Source organism: Panulirus ornatus, chromosome 4 (assembly GCF_036320965.1).
Source record: "Panulirus ornatus isolate Po-2019 chromosome 4, ASM3632096v1, whole genome shotgun sequence".
NCBI classification, from domain to species: domain Eukaryota; kingdom Metazoa; phylum Arthropoda; class Malacostraca; order Decapoda; family Palinuridae; genus Panulirus; species Panulirus ornatus.
In genome coordinates, this window is record NC_092227.1 from 11,360,237 (window position 1) to 11,386,036 (window position 25,800).

Below are 25,800 nucleotides of genomic sequence, written 5' to 3' on the forward strand. Positions count from 1 at the left end.
CTCTTACATCCACCTCTTTCACCTCCTTCCAGTAGAATATCATATTTTCCCTATATATTTCACTCAGCTTTTTTTCCAAAATTTTCATCTTTTCTTTCATTGCAATTCTCTATCAGCCTCTTAACATTCTGTTTACACATCTAAAATTCTTCCCTCCTATGCTGAATGTCCACAGGTACATTCCTTTTGAGCAATCTTTAATGTGCTTCCTTTTTTTCTTCCACAGCATTCCTAACCTCATCTGTCCACAGTGCATTTCCACATTCATTCTAATATTTCACAGCTCACTACCCAACTTTTAATTCTACAAACTTTAAAAGTTTTTTATAAACATTTTAAACACCTAATTCACACATGACTTCACCCTACACTTACTACACTTTCATCTAAACTTTTTGTGGCCCTTCTTTCATACCCCTCATTGCATTCTTCCCAATTCATCTTCTCCCTTGTCAACACTTTTACCTCTCCATTCTTCCTTACAACATACCCCTACTTCTTCCTGATTCTCACCTACACAAGAACTGCAAAATGGTCAGAATCTTCAAAGAATCCTCTTACACCTCTAGCGTTCAGCAAAATTTTCCTCAACCTTTTATCTACTGCCATATAATCAATTAAACCCTTTTATTCTTCTCTTCCATCTTTTATCTTCCACTTATATATGAGAATCATCTTGAGCTGACAAAAAGGTGTTTGCAAGAAATAAACCCCTCTTAGCACAGACATCCAATCTCATTTACTTCAGGCACTCTCCATTTACCAACCATCTCACCAATTTCATCACATCCCACCATTGCATTCATGTCACCCTTCTCAAACCCATTTATACAATCATCTGAATTTCTCTAGAAATGCTACTTTTCATTTTTACCTTGCACAGTCTTCAAATTCACGGGATCATACACATACCCATGCCCACTTCAAAATTCCAGTATGTCCCTTCACTCACACTATTATTTATCCATTCCATCCACACTCTGTTAACACCCTCCCATACTTTCAGTGATAGCACAATTATCCAACCTAACACCAATGGGATCAGAAGCAAACACAAAGGCCTACTTAGCTTACTCCAAAAATAGAACAAACACATAACCCTTGTTCAAGAGACCAGACTCACACCCAGGTGCAACCTCGTTTCCTTATATGACTACACAATTATGAGACAATACATACATGGAGGTGAGGAGGAGGACTCATATCATTGTAGGTATATCACATCTTCCCATCAACTGATGCCATTCAACAAACAAAACAAATCAATGAAGTGACAACACTCATGAAATATCTATGAAAATGAAAATACACAGCACAAACTACAACAAACTGGACACTTCCAACACCATCCATTCTCCTAGATGGACTCCTCAGCTACAAAATAAGACCAACACCAATTCATGAATAAAGTTTAATACCAACCATCCTACTATACTCAACACCTATATTCAAGATAACAAAGATGAACTGCTCATAAACCACATTTTTTTTTAATGCAGGTAGCCTATGCATGAAGCTGATCAGACTTCCACCTCATCCCCTCTAGGAGCAAACCTTAGCACAAGGGCTACTTGGTGCACACCACAAGAACTCACCTCTGACTATTTACACATTCTGCTCACACTTCACCTAGTTCATCCTACTAACAACACAACCGAACATAAAAATCTACAGAAAAGCAGACTGGCCAACATTCATTGTGATGACACTGAATCTTGTCGCCATTACATCACTTTACACAACTTCCTATCCCTTGCCGATACAATCTCCTATTTCAGTAATACCATTAGCCAAGCCTGCAAAAGTCATATACCATGAGGACAGAAAATTTTGCAACCCAAACTTCTCATGACACCCTCTGACAAACTGTTCATTCTTATCAAAGATCTTGGAACAAATCCAAACTCTAGACAACACCATATCTAGCCACATTGCCAAAAAAACAGACAGCTAACTGGAACTCCTTCCTTAGCAATATGAACTACAAAACCATCTGCATTTAATTACGACAAAAATCAAATTCATACCACCACATCTCGAACACTTGAAGTACTTCTGACCCAAGTTAAGAGCATCCTTTCTTCCAGAGAAAAGACAAACATGAAACATTACTCAAAAATCAGCCAAAAATTTGCCACACCCATAAAAAATGAAACACCTACACTAAATCCACCCTGACAACTGCTCACCCACTCTTTACTACCACTGACACTTGTAACTCATTCAAAATCCTAAATAACTCCACAACTGGCCCAGAGGAGATGACAAAATTACACATAAAACACTTCATCCCAATAGTTGCTCCAGCACTTCAAAACCTCCTAGTTACACAACAAAATCCCAAGCAACTGAGAACTTGCCAACACAGTAGCTATCCTGAAACTCCAAAATCCCAGAGTTCTCCTGCTCTTACTGACATAATTGCTGTCATCAGTATCTAAGCTCTTAGATAACAGATACACAGCAGAGGCAACCAGTGACCCACTCTCTTCCACACAGCACAGCTGCAGACTTAGCCACCCCATAACCACATTAAGCACCACTCTCCTGCACAGTATCAATCACAATAGACAGAAGCAAAAGCATTCGAATAATTTCCAAATATAATTTGACAAAAAAATACATGGCACCACCCTTCAAAAAAAATGACTAAAATGGTTAGCAAACTTTGTAACTGGATGCCAAGCACACATTATTCAAAAAGATATTTTATTATTATTTATTTTGCTTTGTCACTGTCTCCCGCGTTTGCGAGGTAGCGCAAGGAAACAGGCAAAAGAAATGGCCCAACCCACCCCCATACACATGTATATACATACACGTCCACAAACACAAATATACATACCTATATATCTCAATGTACACATATATATACACACACAGACACATACATATATACCCATGCACACAATTCACAATGTCTGCCTTTACTCATTCCCATCGCCACCTCGCCACACATGGGATACCATCCCCCTCCCCCCTCATGTGTGCGAGGTAGCGCTAGGAAAAGACAACAAAGGCCCCATTCGTTCACACTCAGTCTCTAGCTGTCGTGCAATAATGCCCGAAACCACAGCTCCCTTTCCACATCCAGGCCCCACACAACTTTCCATGGTTTACCCCAGATGCTTCACATGCCCTGATTCAATCCACTGACAGCACGTCAACCCCGGTATACCACATCGATCCAATTCACTCTATTCCTTGCCCTCCTTTCACCCTCCTGCATGTTCAGGCCCCGATCACTCAAAATCTTTTTCACTCCATCTTTCCACCTCCAATTTGGTCTCCCACTTCTCCTCGTTCCCTCCACCTCCGACACATATATCCTCTTGGTCAATCTTTCCTCACTCATTCTCTCCATGTGCCCAAACCATTTCAAAACATCCTCTTCTGCTCTCTCAACCACGCTCTTTTTATTTCCACACATCTCTCTTACCCTTACATTACTTACTTGATCAAACCACCTCACACCACACACTGTCCTCAAACATCTCATTTCCAGCACATCCACCCTCCTGCGCACAACTCTATCCATAGCCCACGCCTCGCAACCATACAACATTGTTGGAACCACTATTCCTTCAAACATACCCATTTTTGCTTTCCGAGATAATGTTCTCGACTTCCATACATTCTTCAAGGCTCCCAGAATTTTTGCCCTCTCCCCCACCCTATGATTCACAACCAAAAGATTAACCTCCAAAATCCTCAGGTTCTACAAAGGTGTTCCACAAAAACCAGTCCTATCTCCTACCATTTTTGATCTTAAAAGGTGTTCCAAAAGGAGCAGTCTTACCTCCAACCCTTTTCAATCTCTTTCTTCATGTTTATGTTCTCTCCCCCATCCCCTGTAAACCATAGCATGAACAATCCTTCCATATGCAGATGACAATTACATCACAGAACCTTCACACTGCACAAGCAGCAGCAAACTTGCAACATAATATCATGAAAAAAGGAAGTCTGCATTCCCACAATTTCAACACCTACATAATGAGACAAAAACACTTTAAATAAAATTTCAATTTAACACTCAGTTTTCTTAGTAAAAGCACTGGTCACTTTCCATCCAAACCATTCCTTATCCAACCACCATACTACTATTAAAAAAAACTACACCCTCTTCACACTTTATCAGTAACCTATCTCTCCTTCCTCAACAAAACTTAACACATAACTAAACAATCTCCAAAATGACTAAACAAAAAGCATTAAAAACTCCATCTCATCCCAATCTTAAACACCAGACATCTACCCATCTCAATCCTTACATCTCAATGACATGTACAGGTAACCCTTTCTCCTGCATTTTGGACACCATTCATCGCTGCAGCACTAAATATGATTCAACACATCATAAGGCCCTTCATGCCTAAGGTCCAACTTCCTCAGTGAAAACACTGAACACTTGTTCCTCAACTGTCCTGTACTTATCTCACAAAGACACACACACATCAACACACCTTTTCACTTGTGATCCTACCCGGTGGATGTGGCCAGCCTCCAAAGTGCTACATGGATCCAAACACACCCCTCTAAGTTAGCTTCTCCCCACCCATCCCTTCCACATGTCCAAACCATTTTAGCATGCCATCTTAAACCCTTTCAACCATATTTTTTTTACTACCACCTCTCTCTCTCTCTCTCTTACCATATCATTCATTATTCAACTCTCCTTAAGTATCTAATTTCCAAAATACCTTCAAACTTTTTTTACCTATGGGGACTACTGTAATTTCAAACATACTCATCTTTGCCCTCCCAGAAAGTGAACGTTCTTTTCACCCTCAACAAGGCACCCAGTCCCTTTATCCCACTTATCTACTCAATGGCTTACTTCAGCTTCCATATTTTAACCCGCTGCCAAATCCACTCCTGGGTATCCAAAACACTTCACTTCCTCCAAGTTCTCTCCATCCCATCTCAAACTCCTACCAACCTGTCTGTCTCCCCAGCTAAAGCTCATAATTTTACTTTTATTAACAGTAACGCTCAATTTTCTTCTTTCACTCACTCTCCTAAACTCAAACACCAACCTCTGGAATTCCTGACTCAAATCTGCCACCAGAACCATGTCATCAGCAAACTGCAACCTACTCACCTCCCAAGCTAACCCAGCCCAACAGACTATGAACCTGTCCCCTCTCTCCAAGACCCATGCACATAACTCCCTCACCATACCACCCATAAACATTAAACTGACATGGCAACATTAAACTCTCATTGCAGACCCAACTTCATCCAGAATCACTCATACTCCTCTCTTCCTATTCACAGACATCTTATTCTCTTGTAGCTCTCCTTCCACACCATTTATTCACAAAAACTTCTACAAGGCATTGACCCTTCCATTCACTTTCTCTAGATCCACAAACTTTTCTTCATACATGACTGCTGTTTCCCATGTCAGCGAGGAAGCACCAGGAACAGATGAAGGAAGGCTGCATTTGCACATATCCATAGCTTACCTCGATTGCTTCTCATGCCCGGGTTCAGACCCATAAGTGCCACACACAAATTTCTCTCTACCTTTAAATATTTCTCTCACAAATTCTTCAAAGCAAACACCTAGTATACACATCCTTTACCACACCTTAAGCCACATTGTTTTTCTCCAATCTGATCCTCTATGCATGCCACCATCCTTTCCAATACAATTCCCCATGTAATATATGCTCAACAAACTTGTACCTCTGTAATTCGAAAATTCTTTTTCTAATACCATTTGCCTTGTAAAACAGCACTAGAGGTATTCTTCCAGTCCTTAAGCACCTCATCTTGAGATATACATACACTAAGCTACTTATCACGACTCTCTTACTTCTCATACCTGCACATCCCAACATCTGCCACTGTATTAAATAACATAAAACAGCCCTTCAAAATACTCATTCCATCTCCTCCTCATTTTTTCTTTGTCTGTTGCCACTTCCCTATCTGCTTCCTTCACTGATGCTCCCATTATCTACTTATTCTCAATATTCACCTCCCTCCAAAAACATTTTCTCATTCTCCCTGAGATTTGCTGATATTCTCTCACCTCAACTCTCAATGCTCTATTTTCAAGCTCCTGCACCTTCCTATTTGACTTCTGCCATTAACTCTTATACATCTTGTCTCTTGAACTTCTACCCTGCAGGTATTGTTCATAAAACTTTTTTTTCTCTCTTCAACAACTTAAGTTCCTCATCCCAGTACTCACTATCCTTTCCCTTGCCCACATCCCACCTTCCACATACCACACACTTCTCACTCACATAAGCACTGCTTCCTTCAATACCTTCCAATCCTCACCCACTCCTCAAGTTAGTTTTACTCTCACCTTTGTCATTCTTCACCCTATCTCTTCTGGTATCTCCTCTCACAAGCCTCTTTTCCAAGCCCACTCAGTTTCATCATCCTTTTCCCACCCATAAAATTTTTCTCTTTTCTAATCTTTGCAAACTTTCAACCTTGTTTCCACCAGGAAGTAAATAGGAATACCACCAGCTGCCCCTGTCACCACATTTACATATTTCTATAATATGACCAACAATCAGTATAAAATCTGACAATGCCCACTCGCCATTAAACCTCCCTCAATCATGTAAACTTATGTATATCCCCCTCCTCTTATTGCCCCTCATCACTTCAGTATCCTGAGTATCCAAACTTTATGAAAAACTGATCCACAAAAGAATCAAACAAAACATCCCCAGTCACTGCACTACACACTTCTCACACAACATATCCAAGATGGCTTCAACCAACCACAGCTCCCCTTCCATACTGTACTAGTGGTAACTGACATCAGTAAAACAGTTAATACTGTCCCATGACACATTCTCACATAAAAGATACTAGACACTACCCTTCACAACAATGACAAAAATTGGTCAGCCAAAATTGCAGGCCACCATGCCAGAGTCACTTACAGTGGCTTCACCTATACAACCCTTAAACTACAATGGAGTTCGTCAAGGAGAAATTCTTTCTTCAACCCTCTTCAATCACCTCCTACATGAGTTCCTAAACCATAACATGAAAGTCCTCTCATATACAAACTATCATACAATCCTATCACAACACCCTGACACCAAAGCAACATGCAACATCAGACATGTTGTACTACATTACACAATTAGAACAATGGTTCACCCAAATAAGAATGTCTACTTTTCACTCTAAAGAGTCTTCAAATACTCTTTTAACTCCAGACAGACACAAATCCAGCTCACTTCTTCCAATCACCTTAAAAGGGACAATCAATACCACTAACCACTGAACAAACTGCTAACCATCCTCAGCATCACGTGCAACACAAATAACATTCTCTTTCGAAGCCAAAAACATCAACATAAAAGAAAAACAAACTAAATGGCACCAGCTTTGGACAAGAAAAAGAATCTCTTAGCATCCTCTATAAACAATGCATTCACTCCAAATGTATCATTTAAAATTACAGACATTGGTTGCCTAGCAACCAAATATGCTCAAAACCTACACAACAAAACAAAGATCCTCCCCATACAATGCTATTTCTGTCTAACTGATATGATCCTTGGGAAGTCTTCTGTATGTTAAAAGCAGTGATGTCAGTGTCAATATTAACGTCACATGCTGTGAGGGTAGTGATGCAGATGTCAATGTTAATGTCACATAATCTTGAAATGCTAACCAAATGTTCATCAGCAAATTTAGACCGAAACTCTGACTTCATCTCCATCCTTGAAAAGATTTGTTCACAAATTAATGTACCAACAAAGAGGGTGAACCTACTTGCAGCAGACATCTTTAAACTGACTAATACATCACATAGGCATGAATATCAGTTCAAGTGACTACTTTCCTTACACATGTCTCTAAAATTTCACTGGCTTGCAGATCAATCAGCTCCAAGTGAAACATATGACTTGATTCCTCTAGTAACAATAGGAATGGATTCTGAAAAATTCTCATTTCCCTGCTAAGCTCGCAGTAATGACAAACTTCTAAATTCCATCTTCAAGAGATTCAGTGTATCATAATAACTTTCCACCAACAATAATAAGGAAACAATACCTATAAAACTCCATTCCAGGCTTCAAATAGCATGACTAACGAACTGGCCTGCTTATCTAGTTCTAAAGGTCTTACCTAAGCTAAGAGGGCACATATTACTTAAATAGATATGATCTTCACAATCATTAACAAAAACCCAAAATCCCTATACTTAAGACTCTGTATGAGGCTCTAAATAGCAGTGTTCACAAATACAGTAATAAAAGGTATCAGAACATCATATTCTGAAGGTCTCAGCATAGTCAAAATGACACACGTTACTTCAATAAACGTGATTTAAACAATCATAGGAAAAAATCTACTTTTAAAACTCCATTCCAGTCTCTCAGTTGCAAATTATTGACAAATTGGCCCACAACACCCAGTACCAAGGGTCTTAGCTTAGCCAAAATGACATCTTACTTGTATGAATGTCATCTACACATGGAAAACAAATTAGCTCTAAAGCTCCATTCCAGGCTCTAAATAACATTATTGACAAATCCAGTAAGAAAAGGTTCTGGAGCAACCAGTTCTGAAGGTCTCAGCTCAGACAAAATGACACAATACTTGAACAAGTGCAAGCAGTGTATCACAGAGAAAATCCTACAAAATGTACCTTTAAATCTCTTCCAGGGTCTAAATAACTTTACTGACAAAACTGGTTATAAAAGGTCTCAAATGATCATGGCAATCATAATGAAAGAGTCCATAACAATTTCCTTTTAAACTGTCTAGATTTAAACAGCATTATATTACAGGTTTAAAAGAAAATGTTTTCTGGTCAAGGGTATTTTTAACACAAAATGGTGCTCTTTTTTAATTAAAGGTATTTTGAACCCAAAATGGTTAAGAGCACTTATTCTGAGGGTCTCAGCTCAGTCATTTTTACAAAACAGAGACCCATAAAAACAAAGAGTCCTACGAAACTTCTTTTCACTGGGTTTGTCAAAACAGTAATGCTATTTAGATTCTGTACGGTATTTTAAAGGCAACATATATGGGACCTGTTTTTTCTTAAGAATGTTTACCTCATATTCATTTAAGTAAAGTGTGTCATTTTGACTAGGTGTTTTTGGCCCAATTTGTCAATGATGCTATTTTGAGCCTGGAATGGAGTTTTATTGGCAGTATTTTTTTCTTTATGACTGCTTAGATGACTATCACTAGAGTAATACCTGACATTTTGCAGGAGCCGAGACCTTTGAACAGAAGTGTCCTACATCACTGTTTAACAAGAAAAGAGGATTAATGGACAAGAATTTAAAGCGGAAAAAAATTCCACATTAAGCTTTTCTAAAAGACATAAGTTTCCTTATTGTTTCTCCTAAGATTTTATTAAAGTGCTGTACTGGGTTATTCTGGCATTTACCTCATCCCAGTCTGATTATCTTCCTAAACCAAACTTTTTCTTCCTTTTTGGCTTCATAAATATTCATAATTCCACGCCAATCCTGGATTAGGCCAACTCATCTATGTCCCCTATGTTATACCTATCTGTTCAACTTGTCAAAAAAGTGTTGTTTGAGAAATACATTCTAAAATGAACTTCGAATCTTGTCTATGCCCTTATGCTTCCATGCTTTAGTTGTTAAAAGAAATGAATCATAAGTTTCAAGAGAATCAACAACCACCCTCAGGGGACAAAATATGGCTATACACAGTATGTACATGTGAGGTTCTTACTGGTCACTAGGTGTAGAAAGGTTCTTAAGGGTCATTAGGTGTAGAATGACAAGGACCTGGGATATGAAGTATTACAAGGTTTCATGGTAGGGGTTGAGGTTACTTGTTCACCTGAGAGTGAATCCTTACTACTACCAACTGGCTGTGAAATGGTTCCATCGACTGGGTGATATGATTCTGTATCACCCTAAGTTTTACCATACTCTGTCTCAGCTTGTACTTAGTATATTCTACTTCATCTTTAACTTTCATTTATTTGAAACTATCTATTAAGTCTTTCATCTGAGATAAATCCTCTCTAAGGTTGGTTGATTCATTCTCTGCATACTGCACACCTACCATCCACAGTGACCATTTTACATAGTCAATATTCATAAAATGCTGTTGCCTTTCCTTGCTGCTGTCCATCATTTGAATATATAATTTTAGACTTTATGGACTGCATCCCAACTAAGATGCCACTAAGATATGAAGTAAACTCTCCTCTTAAACCTCTATACAGAGAGGAGATGGTAAGTGTTGAGGCACTTGGCTGTGAGGTAGTAGATGTGGTAGCTTGTAAGCTCTCTTTTCAATTACACATTACACTAAAGGCAAATACGGCAAAATATTATGATGGTTCACATTAGAAATATACCTCTAATACTGGACAGTAACAAAGAGAAATGGCAACAAATACAGCTTAGACTCAAAACTGATTTACAATTACAACCAACCTAACTCCGAGTTCACCATTGCTCTCCTCTCTCTGGGATGCTTGCAGGTACGACATGTATTTTTTTTCTTTGCTGTGGATCCTCTCAAACTAAACTCTCAAGAACAGAGGGCACTTCTGTCCTCATCTCATACCCAGCATACAATTTAAGCTGATTCCCACATTGAAATACCATTATATGAACAAGTATTCCCCAGTTCACATCCATTTATCACTTAAAAATGGAAAAAGATTACTGAAGAGTACTTGGAACACATGCACAGGTTATGGTTTCAGCCAGATACTTCCATCATGAGTGAATCATAAGCTATAAAAGAAATGCATATTAATGAAATAAATTTCCTAAATACGCCTCCTGAGCTTAAGAAACCGCACATCAGAAACAAAAAGTTTACAAAATTTCATAGATATTTCACAATTTGCCAACATACAGAAAAAAAATACATGTATAGGTATACCGGGGTTGACGTGCTGTCAATGGATTGAACTGAAGCATCTAGGGTAAACCATGGAAAGTTCTGTGGGGCCTGGATGTGGAAAAGGAGCTGTGGTTTCGGTGCATTATTACATGACAGCTAGAGACTGAGTGTGAACGAATGTGGCCTTTGTTGTCTTCCTAGCGCTACCTCGCACACATGACTGGGGAGGGGGTTGTTATTTCATGTGTAGCGGGGTGGCGATGGGAATGAATAAAGGCAGACAGTATGAATTATGTACATGTGTATATATGTATATGTCTGTGTATGTATATGTATACGTTGAGATGTGTCGGTATGTATATGTGTGTGTGTGTGTGGACGTGTATGTATATACATGTGTATGTGGGTGGGTTGAGCCATTCTTTCGTTTGTTTCCTTGCACTACCTCGCTAATGTGGGAGACAGCAACAAAGCAAAATAAATAAATATATGTGTAAAACTAATACTAGTAAATGTACAGACTTTACAACTGTAGCTAAACCAAGTTACAAAATGCATGATGCATGAACAATCAAGAATTCTATTTAAACTCGCACTCTAATCATCTTGCCTCTCTCTCCCATCAATATTCAATGTACCTATTTTTGTTCAGATTAACTCTTGATATTCTCCTTTTACACCCTTTTGCAAACTCACAAATCAGTTCTAAAGTTTGTCGCTTCAATCTGCTACCAGAGTATATGTTATCAACAAATAGCAACTGACTAAATTCCCAGGAATCCTACCCTCAACAGATTGCTGACTTGCCCCTCTCCCTGATAAAAGAGGTACATTCATGTCCCTCACCATGCCATCCATTAACATAATCAAATGGCCATGATGATGCCATGTACCCATGCTGCAGAACCACCTACATCTGGAACTACTCTCCTTCCTCCCTCCCTGCCTGCACAAACTACCTTACTCTCTCGATAAAAACTCCTCACTCCTTGTAGCTTTGCACTCACAACATATATTCACAACTTTTCACAAAGCCTCTCCATCAACCCTATCGTGATTTTTCCAGACTCACAAACAACATAAAATTACTTCTGTTTTTCTAAGTGTTTTTCACACAAAGTCTTAAAAGAAAACACTTGATCCATACATCCCCTATTTCCTTAATCTGATACTCTGCACCACTCCCTCAATCATCATCTCCCATATAAAAAACCAAGTATACTGATCAAACTTATACCTGTGTAATTTGAAGAATCACTTTTGTTCCTCTTGCCTTTAAAGAAACGCACTATACAATCTTAAACACCTCAGCTTGAGCCATACATATGTTGAAAATCCTAACAAATCAAACACTGTCCCCAACAATTTTTAAAAAATCTAACTGCGACTTCATCCACTCCAGATGCCTTGCCACATTACATCTTGCAGAAGGCACTTACTTCTTCTTCTCTTTTCATCAAACCACTTGTCATGACTCTTTGCATACCTCCACGAGCCAAATATCCCGCATCTGCCTCCTTAACATCTAACACACTGAGAAGTCCCTCAAAATATTCACCCCATTTCCTCTTCTGTACCTATGACCACTTCCCTGTCTGCTCCCTTCAATGATGCTCCTATTTCTCCACTTACACAATTCTCCTACATAAACATTTTCTAAATATTCCTGTAGTTCACTGCTACTCTCTTATCCTAACTCTCAACTTCCTTCTTTTTCAGCCCCTTTACCTTCCTCTTGACATCTTGTTGCTTCTGCCTTGATACGTCCCCAGGAGTTCTTGAAGCCTTGGGCAATACTCAGTGGAGCCCATCAGAAGTTAGAATTTGATGATCTGTAAGGAATATATAAAGTTAGACATTTCTGATTTCAATTTCCTTTTACCCTATCCATGCAGCTGCAATGAAAGTATCATAATAATGCATTCAGAGTAATTATTTCTTATCACAATTGGATTAGAGAATATGAAATATATAATACATCAACATCACACTATAAGCAATTGTCATGACAAAGTGTAAGAGAAGCATGGTATGAAAACAAAACTGATCATAAGCTAATAGCCAATTACCTGAGGAATCTAATTCAGTCAAATTTGTGCCAGATTACATCTTTTTGAACCTTCTTGGAAGGAAGGCCTCAATCAGACCACAACTATCTTTCAGTTAGTTTTATGTTCAAGTGAAATCACTGATAATTCAACAAGGTGTTCTTGTGCTACAGAAGGGCACAGATCATTTTCTATAATATCTAACTATGAAACTGACCTCTTACCAGATGCCATTGTTACAGGTACAGTGAGAATAATGCAAGGTACTGAATAGATTTGGATAAATATTTGAATGCTAAACTTATGACTAAACTGAAGGACTAGCAAAATTATGTAGTTTTATTAAGGATGATTACATAACTCAAAATGGGGGGGGGGGGAGCAAGTGATTTGCTGGTGAAGTGAGCTCAAAGGGGAGGTAGCAAGTGATTTGCTGGTGAAGTGAGCTCAAAGGGGAGGTAGCAAGTGATTTGCTTGTGAAGTGGGCTCGGGTTTAACAAGCCATCTACTGGTGAAAATGGAGTGCCATGCTCTACCATGTAATCCTGTGGATTACAAATCTATGCACTTTATTTTGCGGATCTGGTTCCTTTTGTTTTAATGACTTTGTCAATAACAGTACAACCATTCATTGAAGCAAAGTTTGTCACATGTTTCACAGGACTAAACAAAAAAGTGTAATTTTTTGAAGCTCTTTTTTAAAGTGCACACTGCACTGTATTTGTTAGGTGGGTCATACCTAACACATCCTTTGAAATTAATACGTGATCCCCACCTATTTTAATTAAAAGTTTGTCTGTAACACAAGTTTGTAACACATTTTTTTTTCTTTTTACGTGATGAAGCAATGGCTTTAAGGAAATTAGGTTCCCCCTGTTACTCATTATTTTTTGTTAATAGTTACCATCACTGTGAAACACACAACAAACCTATGCTTAACAGGTCAAATATTATTAATGTATCTAGCCACTAAGTCTATCAAATATATACATGTTCTCTCTGGAGTGATGGACACGGTCAAGACAGGAACATTTCACGTCCGGACGGTGATAAGTGTCAATTCCATATGCTCTAGAAAGAGCATACTGGGAGCAGGGGGGGATGGAAATCCTCCCGTCTAGTATTTTTTTTTTTTTCTTGATTTTCCAAAAGAAGGAACAGAGAAGGGGGCCAGATGAGGATATTCCCTCAAAGGCCCAGTCCTCTGTTCTTAACGCTACCTCGCTAACGCGGGAAATGGCGAATACTATGAAAGAAAAAGAAAAAGAATATATATATATATATATATATATATATATATATATATATATATATATATAAACTTCGCCATTTCCCGCATTAGCGAGGTAGCGTTAAGAACAGAGGACTGGGCCTTTTTTGGAATATCCTCACCTGGCCCCCTCTGTTCCTTCTTTTGGAAAAGTAAAAAAAAACGAGAGGGGAGGATTTCCAGCCCCCCGCTCCCTCCCCTTTTAGTCGCCTTCTACGACACGCAGGGAATACGTGGGAAGTATTCTTAATCCCCTATCCCCAGGGATGATATATATATATATATATATATATATATATATATATATATATATATATATATATATATATATATATATAATATATATATATATATATATATATATATATATATATATATATATATATATATATATATATTTATTTATTTATTTTGCTTTGTCGCTGTCTCCCGCGTTAGCGAGGTAGCGCAAGGAAACAGACGAAAGAATGGCCCAACCCACCCATATACACATGTATATACATACACGTCCACACACGCAAATGTACATACTTATACATCTCAATGTACACATATATATATACACACACAGACATATACATATATACACATGTACATAATTCATACTGTCTGCCTTTACCCATTCCCATCGCCACCCCGCCACACATGGAATAACAACCCCCTCCCCCCTCATGTGTGCGAGGTAGCGCTAGGAAAAGACAACAAAGGCCCCATTCGTTCACACTCAGTCTCTAGCTGTCATGTAATAATGCACTGAAATCACAGCTCCCTTTCCACATCCAGGCCCCACACAACTTTCCATGGTTTACCCCAGACGCTTCACATGCCCTGGTTCAATCCATTGACAGCACGTCGACCCCGGTATACCACATCGTTCCAATTCACTCTATTCCTTGCACGCCTTTCACCCTCCTGCATGTTCAGGCCCCGATCACTCAAAATCTTTTTCACTCCATCTTTCCACCTCCAATTTGGTCTCCCACTTCTCCTCGTTCCCTCCACCTCTGAAACATATATCCTCTTAATCAATCTTTCCTCACTCATTCTCTCCATGTGACCAAACTATATATATATATATATATATATATATATATATATATATATATATATATATATATATATGTATATATATATATATATATATATATATATATATATATATATATATATATATATATATACATATACATATATATATATATATATATATATATATATATATATATATATATATAGTCCATTTTTCAGAGGAGTAATTTGATAAGCATATCTATCATGAACCCCCGCAAATAAGGTAAAATAGGAATGGATTTTATGAAAAAAAAAAAAGGCCTATCCACCTAGGTCGGAGAAAAAAAATAAACAAATAAAAATAAAATAATCCAAATTTAAATTGAAAAAAAAAACCAAGTCACGGCGTTTTTTTTTCTTTATCAAAAGTGGGGTTGGGTAAATTACGGGAAGTGCCTTAAACCAAACTTGAGCTGAAACAAAAATGGAAACAGGAAAAACTTAGAATACACAGGCTTATACTGGTAAAAATTTTTATTTATATTTGGATTCCTTTTTCTTTTTAACCTGTTAGAACACACACACACACACAAATTTTTATAAGGTCCCCAGAACACCTGTTTCCGACTGTCTTATTTCTGCCAAAAATGACTCATGATGACATACATGAACGTTATCTACAAAATCATAAGAAAAATAAAGAACTTTACAACACCAGTTCACCAAACCAGTTATAAAAGGTCCCAGAACATCCTGTTCCAAAAATATAAGTTTAACCGAAATGACAATTCATTATAGAATTAAATGTGATCCAGATAATTATAAACAAAAAGAGAAAATACTTATAGAACTCCCCTCCGAGATCCAAATAGTATTACAGGTATACTTTTCAAAATTTCAACGTCCAAATTTTTTTGAGGGTCTCCAAAATTCGATTTAAAAAAAAATATCCATGTGATTCATACTCTTTTTTTGGTCTGGGCAACGTGTAATCGAGAAAATTTTGAGATATAATGTATTTTTCATTGCCTTTTGTGCACAGTCCTCAAATAGTAGTTTGTTCACATTATATATGACTTGAAAATTATATACATATATAGAAAAAATGAAGATAGTGGGTGTTCAAACCATTCAAATTATAGTCCACAAAAATACGGTATATTGTATTTTTCATGTATTTTCCGTACAGCTCTCTTTAGAAGATTCTTAACCTAATGAATAACATGAATAATGATCTAGATATTTAAGAAAAATATATGAAAAAATAGCTTGGTAAAGTGTGTGGAAGAAGAAAGTTAAGAGTAAATGTCAATAAGAGCAAGGTTATTAGGTACAGTAGGGTTGAGGGTCAAGTCAATTGGGAGGTGAGTTTGAATGGTGAGAGGCTGGAGGAAGTGAAGTGTTTTAGATATCTGGGAGTGGATCTGTCAGCGGATGGAACCATGGAAGCGGAAGTGGATCATAGGGTGGGGGAGGGGGCGAAAATTTTGGGAGCCTTGAAAAATGTGTGGAAGTCGAGAACATTATCCCGGAAAGCAAAAATGGGTATGTTTGAAGGAATAGTAGTTCCAACAATGTTGTATGGTTGCGAGGCGTGGGCTATGGATAGAGTTGTGCGTAGGAGGATGGATGTGCTGGAAATGAGATGTTTGAGGACAATGTGTGGTGTGAGGTGGTTTGATCGAGTAAGTAACGTAAGGGTAAGAGAGATGTGTGGAAATAAAAAGAGCGTGGTTGAGAGAGCAGAAGAGGGTGTTTTGAAATGGTTTGGGCACATGGAGAGAATGAGTGAGGAAAGATTGACCAAGAGGATATATGTGTCGGAGGTGGAGGGAACGAGGAGAAGAGGGAGACCAAATTGGAGGTGGAAAGATGGAGTGAAAAGGATTTTGTGTGATCGGGGCCTGAACATGCAGGAGGGTGAAAGGAGGGCAAGGAATAGAGTGAATTGGAGCGATGTGGTATACAGGGGTTGACGTGCTGTCAGTGGATTGAATCAAGGCATGTGAAGCGTCTGGGGTAAACCATGGAAAGCTGTGTAGGTATGTATATTTGCGTGTGTGGACGTGTGTATGTACATGTGTATGGGGGGGGTTGGGCCATTTCTTTCGTCTGTTTCCTTGCGCTACCTCGCAAACGCGGGAGACAGCGACAAAGTATAAAAAAAAAAAAAAAAAAAAAAAAAAAAAGCTAAAGCAGATTCGGTTCGACAGAACCCTAAACTATATATGCCAAGGAGCAGCTAAAATATCCTAGAAAAATACAATGTCACAGAAATTAATGATGATGTCTTCAAACGAGCTGGTAATTATAACAATGAATGGAATAAAACAAGAAAAGACTTGCAGCCAAAGAAAAAAAATATTAGTTATTCCGCCCAAGCTATCCCATTAGTACGAAAATAGTACATAGAAAAATTCCTTATGAAATGAAAGAACATCTTAGAATATAATTGAAAAACCAAATCACATGTGATAATGTCCTTAACTTCTCAGAGGGAAGCAGAAATTTATCATGGTAATTCACTGGTAAAAATATCTTACCAGTATCCTCAATCTTCAGCTATTTTTCGCTTATATTAATTCTAGATAAACATATTCCCCTCTTTAGCTATCTTCTGTTCGTTTAGGTATGAAGATAATTATTAATTAATACATTAAATAAGAGCCTTCTACAGAGAATCGTGTTTAAAATCATGAAAAATCAAGCCGTATGATTACATGTTATAATAAAGACATTTTTTCTTCTTCCTGAAATCAGCGTGCATGAAAAAGTTGTCCAAAAGTGTTAGAAGCACAGGTTCTATTGCTACATAAATTCAGCCATTTTCTACTTAATATATGAATCACACAAGAAAATGACTGTGAAACCAAAATGTAACTAGACGAAGTGACTTTTGAAAATTGAATACAAACACTCCACTAATAGCAAAATACCTCCTCTCGTTAACTATCAAATGACTCGTCAAATTTCCTAAGTCTTCTTCGCATGGTTTTGAAAAATCTGGCAGTCAAAAATGAATAATATATCTGTTTGTAATAATGTGGATTTAGGTAAGGAACCATGGAAGAACGCGATTGATTTGGACGGGTTCTTCTATACCTCCCACTTGACATCCTGGCCTTAGATACTCTAAAAACCTACAGTGATGATGATGGGCTTGTCTTATAATCATTTATAAATATCCAGAAATTATGGTATTCACAGGTATTCACCTAATGGTCTGTATATGACGCCTAATACAAGTTCATAGTATTGTAGGAAAGGAGATACGTTTTCTCTAGACACAAATCAGAGAAAACGGCTATGTGAGCTTTCATTCGATGCATCACTATAGCAATATGCTTTCCCTTCTATCTCAGCCGTGAATAAAGAGAACACCTTTTACAGAAGCAAAACATGTAATAAAAGTATTGAAAGTATTCTTTAGGTGGTAGTTAAAACCCATAGTAACCTTTCCACCCAATAAAACACTTGCGAAATTAGGTCCCGTAAATTATGACATGGTGCAGTTGTCCTGTGTGTGTGTGTGTGTGTGTGTGTGTGTGTGTGTTTAGTGGTCAGGTTATCGCTGATTAAAGCCTACATAAGACCTGCGGACTAGTTTTTGATCCATTCTTCTCTTTTATTTTCCACTTAGCTCCAAATAAGGCCGAAACCGCTTCAACAGCAAAAATCTTGAGACAGCAACGCAAAATCTGATACCCCGTTCCCTCCACAATATAGACACTGACCTAATAAGACGTAATGGGGTAATTACGATAGAGATTTTGGAGAAAAATCACCTAGGGTATCATTTACTGTGACAGAAGTAATTTCAGGTCAAATATATAGAATTTCATGATTTTGTCGTAACATCTATTGCTGCATTTCATTAAAAAGTCATGGAATTTGATATTGTTTACAGTTTCAGTTATTTGTCGCTTTCCCCGTAGATGTCTGAGTTCTTTACAACTGTTGTGATTACAGGTTATAATGGGATACGGTGTTGTGGGGAGAAAATATCTCGACTGTAAAGGAAGGATTGGTTGATATACTTGTAAAATATAGTCATACTCCAACAGGCTTAATAACCTGGACAAATAACATTATGAGAATATTGGTTCTCGTTCCTTGGCGCAACCCCAGAGTAATTTCTCGTTTATGCTGTACGGAGAGTTGAGTTCTACATTCGTGGGGCCTCAATTTCTTACCTCACTCTCTCTCTCTCTCTCTCTCTCTCTCTCTCTCTCTCTCTCTCTCTCTCTCTGTTATCACATAATTATTTGAAACTTCTGTATCCCAGTAGGCATGCGTGATTTCACCACAGTGCTTATTCCGTTCACCTATTGCTCTCTCTCGTCGTACAACGATATTTCTTGACAGATATTTCTTGGTATGGCCTACGCTTGGTTTAGCTTTGCCTTTCCCAAAGAATCATCCATGTCAATTACATGAAGCTAAGAGCTTTAGGGAGCTGATCAAGCCATCCCTTACTCTTCTCTCTTCCATGGTGGGCAATTTCATTGTCACCGTCGGCAGTGCAGGCTAAGGTAGAATTCCAGACACGATTATGAAGATGAAATTATGTACTTCACGATGAACCGAGGGCAAAACGATAGCCTTTATATCGTATCTAGTGACTGTGAACTTGATGCAGCCCTAACCGAAGGCAAAGTTACGTCTCCCTGGAGAGGATAGGGTCCACTTGCAATATCAACACACCACCGTTGACATACCTGGCAATCCTCTAAACCCACCACCACAACTATTCAACGTAAGCCATGAGCCACGAGTGCTACCCAGCTTCTCGACCAATAGTTCTTAGCCTCCACGTACCTCAACCCAATGAACCCAATGCCTTCTAACTCCCACCTCTCTCTCACTTGACGAGCCGCTGTACGTAAAACCTCTGGAAAGATTGGTCCTCAGTCGTCAGTGACGTACGAACTGAAGCGTGTACCTCACGGCACTTCCACTTTGACACCTCTTCACGCAGTGGCACCACCTCCCTTTGACCTCAAAAGATGTTCTTGGTACCACAGACGGAGATGTATGAACTACTTGTAAAAAAAAACAAAAGGCTTATGCTTGATCCCTGGCTATACCCGTCCAACAAAAAGCCATGTACTCAGGTTCAAAAGAATATAAAAAAAGTACAACAGAAATACGATCTTGTACTCTGTCCTCCAAAGGGTCGTGTACATAGGTCCAACTTTGTTTACTGTCTTAATTAATGTGCTGAACCCAAGTGTATTTACTCTCTTAATTAATCCCCTCCTTAGGTCCATGCCCAAGCTCGCCAAACGACGCCATAGAACTGAGTTATCATGTTCTTGATGATGATAACCCTCACCTCTGGCTACACTGAGACACGACACTCACTACACTCACCCATGTCTCAGGTGCTTGGGCAAGGCTTAGAAAACGAAAAGCCCTCAACAGACAATTCCCCAGAAGAGATGATCACAAGAGAAAATATCCACTTGGATCATGGGTCACACACTGAAGATGTCGGTATCAACTTCAGGAACTTTTGAAACTAGACTTTTGCACTCAGGGCTACAACATGGGGGCAAATGTCAAGACGTTTATAATGAACGTAGTTTACATACATCCGTTTTCTGATTTATTATGCTACACCCCTCGCTTGCTGTAGTGCCTGACAGAAGGCTTGCAAGGGGTTGAGAAAATTACACTATGAAGTGATGAGAATGTTATCTTCATCTTTTCCAAGAACAACGTTCGGGTTCTAAAGATGAAGATGGAACTTGGTCGTCTTAGTATCATAGGCAAGATGTGTCAACCTTCCCACTAGGATTCATATGTGCTCAGGCAACCACATCCCAGACAATGCACAGGTGACTAGGATGTTTTCAAATACTTACATGATCAACAACGTTGACATTGAAAATTTCTTTACAGTAGCACCAGCGTTACCAACGAGAGGAAATGGACTAAAATTTACATGTCACCTAGTTAATCTGGACCGTAAGACATATTTCTTTATCCAACATTATTTAACGCATGGAATAAACTTCTAGCAAATGGTGTTCAGAGCAACACCCCCGAAAAATTCTTCAAAATTTGGCTTCATCGTCACTTTTCACTCTATGGTATTGAATCGTTAATTCAATCAGTTATCATAAAGTGGTGATATATCATGCTACCCTCTCAACCATCTATCTCTCCCTGGCCAGGCTGCGGTAACATAAAACTGATTAACCCATGTCACCTGCTTTAAGAGAGTAAGTATGAATTACTGTATCATGCTCCACCATCAGAAATAATACAGACATGGTAAATCGAGGGGTTGGAGCTTAAGTTCATCCTTACGATTGTTATAACATAAAGTGCAGGGATGAGCAAACAAGACCTTGTTTAATCATGTTCAGAATTATGATCATTATATTGACTGGAGTAATGCTATCTCAGTTATCAACTCTAACTCTTGTATCACGAGAAATATCATTGGATTTTCTATTATTAAACACACAAAGAATTATAACTAATACTAGTGAAGATCTACACAAATTGGATAGCATTATTGTTGATAGAATTTGTAAACTTCCTCTTCTTGTCCAAACAATAAATCTATGATACGCATGTTGCCAGACTTGAACGCATTTGGGTAGTCACTTGTTTACCAAAAGGCATCCTAGCTACGTCTCTTCGTTGTATATCAACTGACTGTTATATTTCTTTCGTGTATCTCCCCCGATGATATGATTATTACAAGAAAGGGCACTTGAGAATTTATCGTGTTTCATTTTCCCCGTGGACTCATTGGAATATCTTGATCACGCGCAAAATTGTGATCCTTTCCAATATATATCTATCTATATATCTATCTATCTATCTATCTATCTATCTATATATATATATATATATATATATATATATATATATATATATATATATACATATATATATTATATATATTATTTCTTCCTACTTGATAACCGCTTCCCGGTTTAGCGAGGTAGCTCCAGGAGCGGACGTAGAAAGGCCACATTCGTTCACACTCAGTCTCTAGCTGTCCATAGCTTCCTATCCACATCAAGGCTCCACCGGCCTTTCCATGGTTTACCTTAGAAGCTTCACATGCCCTGGTTCAGTCCCAATGACAGAACGTCGACCCCGGTATACCATATCGTTCCAATTCATTCTATCCCGTGCACGCCTTTTACCTTCCTGCACGTTCAGGCCCCTAATGCTCAAAATCTTTTTCATTCCATCCTCCAACTCCAATTTGGTTTCCCTGTTTTCTTTGCTTTCTGTACTTCCTCACTCATTCTCTCTTTATCTCCAAACCATTTCAACACACCCTCTTCAGCTCTCTCAACCACACTGTCTTTATCATCGTACATCTCTCTTACCCTTTCATAAATTCTTCGATCAAATCACTCCACACCACATATTGTCTTCGAACACTTGATTTCCAACACATCTATCCTCCTCCGCAAGCCTTGCGTCCACATGATATCGTTTGGCATAGTATGTCTTCAAACACATCTAATTTTGTCTTCCCAAATAACGTTCCTTCTATCCACACATTCTTCAGCGCTTCCAGAACCTTTGCACCCTTACCCACCCTATGACACTTCCGCTTTCATGGTTTCATTCGCTGACATGTCCACTCCCATATGTATATAACATGGAGATGCGCGAGATATAAGCATTTACTGATAACTACGAGGATATGTAGAACACAAACTCCCAAGCGATTTCGCGCGAGTCTCTCCCGTAAATACATACGAAAGTCCACGTAATCTCTGCTCAAGTCCCAATGGCTGGCGAGCTTGGCAATGAACACATGACGGTTGACTTTAACACAGCAGACTGGTAACCTAACCATAAGCTCTTAATACCAATCGTTGAACCTGACTATCTCTAACTTAAAACATATAGGGAAGGAATTGGCAGATGAAAGGTAAAAAAAAAAGAAAAAAAAATAAAGATTCAGAATATCAAATGCACTTTGATTCCTTTGATGTATTCACCCTTGATCCTCCAACGTTTGTACACACCTCTTTTTTTTTTTTTTTATCTATTTTCAGGATGGAGTCACACACCATTCATCCTGGCCCCCTTCGATGCATCCACCCACGTCTAAACGCCGATCGCTCAACCATTCCACCTTGGATCCACCAAACCTTTGATCTACCCAAGTAACTGGAATTAATTCGCCAACAGAACATACTAATATTTCCTCACGTAAGACAGACTCAGTGACCAGATATAAGAGCATGAAGATAAAAGGAATCAGATGGAATTGCAATGAGGGCGAATGTTTGTTTCGTATGAAGATTAGTTCAACGCTGGAAAGAAACTACTTAATGCAAAGATGAAAACCTTCATATCAAGGCTAACCAAATACGTCAGTGATATCTGTTATCAGTAAAATACCCAATGAACAACAACCCTGGCTTTCATTTTCAAAATCCAGCCACAGAGGAGATGTTCTAAAACTGGCTTGGAAGTATCTCTAGTCCACACTTTTCCCATAGAGTATATATATATATATATATATATATATATATATATATATATATATATATATATATATATATATGTCAGGATGGTTGTGCCCATACTGCATATATTTTTTCTTATCTTTCTACCGCCGGCATTGAGCCGGAGGGAGAGGTGGGTGGGGAGGTGTCCCGTTTCGCTATTATCCTGTTTCTACTGGCCTTTAGGCTTACACAACAGATGACATTGTTATAGACCATCATGTCTCCTGTTATCTGTCCTCACCATATACCCATGATTGACCAAACTACCTCTGAATCACCCATTCTTGATCCACTCACCTTCCTGTGTCTGTATCATCATCACCTACTCTGACCTCAGGAACAGACAGTGTACTGTGACTACCTTACTCCAATGCCTGGTACTGCTCTACTTGAATGCCTAACATAAAGTAAAAGTAATGTCTTTTTTTTTTTTTTCCTTTCTCGGCACACGCAAAGGGTGATATCATAACATGTCATACACTAGGATAAAAAAAAAAAGGAATTCAAACAGCAGTAAACAGATGGGTCTCTTCGAGGCTGTTTTGGGGTGGCGGAAAATATCACAAACTCAAAGATTCGTGTGGTAAGAGCCGGAAGGCATACAGATAATTCCAATAGAAAAACAACAACAAAAAACTGCAAGACTTCAATGTGACTAAGGACTTGGAAGAGAAATATCTATCGAGTCTATTCTTAAACACGTCTCTTATACTGTTCTCAGCCACACTAACTGCTTCACATCATGTCATGTGTTGACATTCCTGTTGAAGAAGAAGCACTTCGCCTCATTCAATGTAAACCAAACGTTTGCTCGTGAGTATATACCTACCCATTACTATGAGTGGAATCAAACAATTTTGGAGTCATAAGTAGCTTAACAGATCAAGATTACATGAGCCTTTCATCATTCTGATGACTTGTATCGAATCCCTTCTTACACTTCTCTTTCCTAAGCTGATTGAAATAATTTAAGTCGGTTCTAATAGGATTTGTTTATTAGTCGGGTTGCTCTTTTTACTGCTTCTGGTGCACTGCAGACTTGGTTTTAGGTCACTCGAAATCTATTTTTCCCCCAAGTATTCCTCCTCGATTACCTTTTGCAGTTCAACAGAATTCAAACTGGAGCTTGCCTTTCCCCTTTGCTACCGATCGGCAAAATGTGGCGCTTATTGATATCAGAATCCATCAGTCACCCATGAGCCTGGTCCATCAGTTTCGTCTATGCCAGTCTGAGGTTGCGGACATTCAAGTTCATTTTAAGATCTATTTCCCAGCTTAGCATCAAGTAAGACTTTGGATATCTTACAATGCAGCCCATTATCAATATCATCACTATGTATAGAAAAGAGAACAGGTTCCAAGATTGATCCTTGTGGCACACCACTTGTTAACGTCTAACCATTCTGAGACTTGACCATTCATCAACTCTCTCTCTCTCTGTTGAAGGCCAGTCAGCCAGTTTCCTAACCAGTGAAGTACTTTTCCCATCTAAAGCGTGTTTACATTCATGCAGTACAGACACAGGACACCCCTTCCCATCATACAAAAAAAAAAAGACTGTGTCTAAAGACTTTTATTTCCCTATCCTGAAATCATGTTCTCAACAGCGCCTCTGATAGATCGTTACCTAACTTTCCTACTAAGAAAGCTTCTCTATTTGGCACTTACCTTCCCTGTCATTATGCTATGAATTATGACACAGGATGGATAACATATGGAATGATTTACCAATTACAGTAGTCGAAAGCATCGCCATAGTAGGTATGTTGAAGCAGAGACTAGATAGATATATATTTTGCTTTGAATCCAAGACTGACACTATCTTTTGGGGACACAACAGTGAGGCTTACACACATGGGGACACCACAGTGAGGACTACACACATGGGGACACCACAGTGAGGACTACACACATGGGGACACCATAGTGAGGGCTACACACATGGGGACACCACAGTGAGGACTACACACATGGGGACACCACAGTGAGGATTACACACATGGGGACACCACAGTGAGGACTACACACATGGGGACACCACAGTGAGGATTACACACATGGGGACACCACAGTGAGGACTACACACATGGGGACACCACAGTTAGGACTACACACATGGGGACACAACAGT

The 25,800-nt window shown here is 38.7% G+C and overlaps 1 long non-coding RNA gene across 1 annotated transcript in view; it reads right to left on the reverse strand.

Annotated features, from left to right (window-relative positions):
* Window positions 1-1,545: 1,545 nt before the first annotated feature.
* Window positions 1,546-25,800, reverse strand: part of LOC139765873 (uncharacterized) — a 209,814-nt gene continuing 185,559 nt past the window's right edge. The window contains exon 6 of the long non-coding RNA XR_011716752.1: window positions 1,546-12,674. This is a non-coding gene — a long non-coding RNA (uncharacterized lncRNA). The remainder of the gene's footprint in view (window positions 12,675-25,800) is intronic.